The sequence below is a fragment of the Papaver somniferum genome, chromosome 4 (genome assembly GCF_003573695.1).
Source record: "Papaver somniferum cultivar HN1 chromosome 4, ASM357369v1, whole genome shotgun sequence".
In the NCBI taxonomy this organism is placed as follows: domain Eukaryota; kingdom Viridiplantae; phylum Streptophyta; class Magnoliopsida; order Ranunculales; family Papaveraceae; genus Papaver; species Papaver somniferum.
Genome location: NC_039361.1, coordinates 100,351,075 through 100,356,049, shown reverse-complemented (window position 1 = coordinate 100,356,049; position 4,975 = coordinate 100,351,075).

The following is a 4,975-nucleotide window of genomic DNA, read 5'->3' as shown; positions in this document are numbered from 1 at the left end:
ACGTGACAGAGCAACAATTGGTAGACTTGTGTATCATCGGCATGATCCCGGTCTGCAAAGCTTTATTGGAAAATCTTCGTTTCCAGACCTTCTCAGAGCTTCATGAAGCGGCGAATAGATCGGCAACTACTGCACCCGCTTTACTAGAAAGAACAAAAGCTACAAAGGCTGAAGAACCGCGAGACACTCGAGGTAGCAGACGTCTGATCAACAAACAGTACAACCTCCAACCTTCCACAAATGTTGTCGCAGAAGGGAGAAAATGAAAAGCAAAGTCACAACGCAAGCACGCTTCTCCGGCTCCTCTGAAAGCACCAAAGAAAGATAACTAATCTTGAAATGCACAAACCTTGACCCGGCATCAACGAACGGGAAATGATCGGACAGACTCAAACTTCTCTCTTCTCATGAAGGACTGATCGAGTTACTAGAAGTATGGGTTTAAGATGGTGCAATCAAATTGTCGTTCATCAGGAGAGAGCCAACTGAAGAAGAAATGGAGAATCCCAAGTACTGCACCTTCATATATTCATCAATCATCCAACAAGAAACTGCAATATTTTGAAGCACATTTTCAAAAATAAGGTTGATCCACAATAGCTTCAACTGGGGACTGGAGGAGTACACAAGAATCTTCCCCCAATCAGAACCTTTACACTCTCTGAACAACCTATCAAAGAGGCAGTTCAATCCTTGATCGAACGTGAATTGCTCTATCTGTCGAAGGCACAAAGGAGAGACATATTCACAGCACTGAACCACATCGTGTCAAGAAGTCCATTCCGGAAATACTTCTTGAGCCTCCAGCCACAGACCAAGAGATGTACGACTGGGGACTGCTTACCATAGTTAATCTCAGAAGAAACAAATTTAGAAGAACGTTGGTCGATGATGGCACCGCCATCAACAACATTCCACTGAAAACCATCGGATCCACAGGCATCACTCGACAAGAAGCTACTCATGCTCCCATCTCAATCAGAGACCTTGAAGGAACGTTCGGAAATACTTATGGATGCATCACTCTCAAAGTGAACATAAGTTCAACCTGGACAGAAACCAAGTTTCACATAATCAGGAAGATCCAGGATATGACATGTCCTTCAGACGAGCGTGGATCCACGTAGAAAAGATGGGTACTTACAAAGAGCCTTTGGTTACACATCTCTCCAATGAAAAAAGTTCTGATCCAGAAGATTTGGCGGACGTTCCATCATCAGAGCACTGGAGGAATTTCGAACTTTGACAAGGTTGAAACAAGAACCTGCAAAAGATGCATTGACATTCATCAAAAGGTCTTGCACTCAGGAAAGTCTCATTCCTCTCATGTATATGTCATTTATTCCCTCAAATGCTATTCTAGCATGGGGACTCAATTCTGCTAGCATCTCTGCTATTGCAAGACGCTATAAGTGGGTAATCTCACTTCAACAATATTTTACTAAGTGGTTGAATCCGACATTTCTCCGAATCGAGCATCTCACTGAGACATTCATTACTGAGATGATGTTCAAACACGGCAAAGAACAATTTGGGCATTTCTCCATAGCCTTGCAGGAGTGTTCACGTGTGCCACAAATTCAGAAAACTCTGATGTCTGCACAAGTGTTGAATACCACTACCGCGACTAAAGGAATGCTGAATCAACAGAAGATAGTTGGGACCCAAACTATCAAACCTAAGACATGCTCAAGGGATATGACGCTTCAACGCTCAAGAAGCCTTCAAATTGTGCTCCCAATCAAAGAGTACACCTCCTATAACGGCACATCTAGCTTCAACACAAATATCTCGACGATGACACACTGATTCAACACCAGCGCAATCAAAGTGTAACTAAATTACAATCGATAATTCTTCATTATCCCATGATAAGACTTCTAAAGCAGATGCAACATCATTCATCCATGGATGATACAAACTCCTTCAACATACACTGGCACTTGATCTTATTGGAATTTGCAATCTGATGTGATTCCATGAAACTTCATAAACGGAACCTCTCAACATCACAAGCCTTTCACGACCAAGGAACTTTTCTACTCACATCCAGAATGAAGACTGTCGATGTTATCTGCCACAACAACATCGATTCCCTGACGAAGCCACTTCACAGTAAAGTCATATTCAGGAGAATTTGGGTTCAAATCCTAGAACATCTTAATCTTAGGAATTCTCAACTCACCAACTAGTTATTGAATGTAAAGGGCTCACTGGATGAAGGAGCAAAGGCTATATCGATAATCATGGTTCTAGCCCTTTTCGGTCTCTGGAGCAACTCCAACCATAGTATCGGCATCAACAAGGATATATGGAGAAACTCCATTCATAGTCTCAGAATCAACAATAACATATGGAGAAAATTCAGTCGTGGTCTTAACATCAACAACGGTCTCAGGAGCAATATCCTCATGACAAGGCTTCATCAACTAACCATTCTCTGAAGTGTTAAACATGAAACAGACTTCTCCAAGAACTAATGATTCATATCAATATGTGTAGACATGATAACATGTTCACATGAAAGTCTTCCCAAAGCATACACGACGGGCGGGCACAATCCCAAGTCTTTTACAAGATGTTCTCATCACCTCTACAAATGAGATACAATACATTTCAGGCCATGGGTTTATAAAAACGTACCAATGGGTGAGGAATAGTACAATGCTTCTTCAACAAAAGATGTTCATCTATGTCTCTTCTACAACATACCAAAAGGGCGCATCAATCGGACATACGAGCTGAAAGATATGGCCTTTACCGTCAGGTCTACGAAATCTGAAAAATTTATACGGGATTACAAATTAAAAATGTGCATGCTTCGTTGGCTGACCTCTACAACTACAAATTGAGTGATTCTTTCCTCATGTGATAAATCAGTCTCTTAGCTTCAAAAGTTGGGTTCAATCACCGAATTCCAACACTATATGAGGTTCTTACAACTTCCAGAGTATACATGCAAGTAGCAATTCTTAGACGGGATTCATAACTTCCACAGTCGATCAGTGTCCACCGAGTCTTTCCACTAAGTCCTTCATCAAGGTACCTTCAACTTAGACCACCTAGGTCTTTACATCAATTTTTCTACCTGGGTCCTCTATCCAAGTCTTGCCATAAGAAGATAAAACGAAAAGGAGAGATTTAACAAAATACTGGGGACTGGCGGTCCACTAATCATGATGATCAGTTTCACAGTCCAAGACCCGTGGAACCAGACTCTCATGTGATAATCATTCATCATAAAAGTAATGCTACCACCAGGACATGCAACCATGGTCATTACATCACCCCCTCTTGAGAGCAATCTCAGTTATGGTCCCGTGACCAGGGTTTCAGAAGTGATGTTTTTACGACTGACAGAAACAAGATGGCATTGCAAGCACCATGCTCATGTATCAATCAAGGGGTCCTGATCTCAAATGAATCAATGACATTAAAATCCGTCACCAACCGTTCCAAACACAAGCGAATGGTCTAAAGACACAACATGAGTGTTTTACAACAAGCTCGCCTGAGATGATCTTACATTGTCACGCACAAAACAGCGAGATGGGAGAATTGGTGAAGAATCTAGGTATGAGTCATATACCATTCTCTTCGTATGGATGTCCTCTACAACATATCCAAAATTCATAGAAATTGGATAAACGAGCAAAACGATGTGGCCAAAACATTGGACTACATACCAGCTGAAAATTTTCTGGAAGTCTCCTGGAAGTTTACTGTTTCGTCAATTTTGGCCCTTAAACATGCTCAAAAGCCGAAAATATTATTTGTTAAAGCTTGGAAATTTTCTGAGGATGAAGAAACTGTTAGGATCTTCACGGACCGCCAGACCCTACTTCTGAGCCCGACCACATAGCACCGATACTGTCCCCACTTAACCACCTGTTGTAGCAGGTGTGAGATTTTAATCTAAAAGGCCTCTGTGTTATGTAAGGAGATGCCCAAGCTTATTAGGCACCACATGTACTTCCTCTTATTCCATGTGGGACTATCCTAGCTATACATATGTGGTTTACATCGCGCCACATACTCCAACAATCTCCACCTTGGAGAGATTAAACCACCTCACCAATCCAATCATACTCCACCATATGATCACCGTCCGTATATGCTACCCATCGAACATGATTATTGTCACTACGCGCCCTGGAACCCTACTCCACCTTGAGTTAATGGAAGGCTAGCACTAACTCCACCTTGAGCACAACCTTACCCAACACAGAACTCTGCTCCACCTGAGTTAATGGGGTGCGGCATTAACTCCACCTTGAGTGCTAGCTCTACCTTGGGCCTTGCCTGCTCCACCTTGAGTCTGACTCCACATGCGCCGTACCGGGTGACATCCACAACCACTTATCCGTTCGGACAGTAGCCCCAACCATAGGATCTGATACCAGTTGTTAGGATCTTCACGGACCGCCAGACCCTACTTCTGAGCCCGACCACATAGCACCGATACTGTCCCCACTTAACCACCTGTTGCAGCAGGTGTGGGATTTTAATCTAAAAGGCCTCGGTGCTATGTAAGGAGATGCCCAAGCTTAATAGGCACCACATGTACTTCCTCTTATTCCATGTGGGACTATCCTAGCTATACATATGTGGCTTACATCGCGCCACATACTCCAACAGAAACATGGGTAGATCACGAAAATCCGACATCGGACGAAGATTCTACAACATTTTCAATGAAGAACTGACTTCTGAATTTTCTGTTGACGAATTATGACGAAATTCTTCATTCATCCACGCCTTCCGCGCGAGATCAGACTTCATCTTCAACCGCTAGTCTCATTTGCTGAAGCCGACGGCGTTTTGCTGATAAGCTGCAAGCCTTTCATCTTCAGCTTTCCTTTTCAGTAATAACTCATCTCGTCCCTGCTTCTCTTCTGCATCCGCTAAGGCTAAGAAAGTGTTGATTCCATCACTGACGACTCCCAGATGATCGAGAGACATTAACGCATAAGCT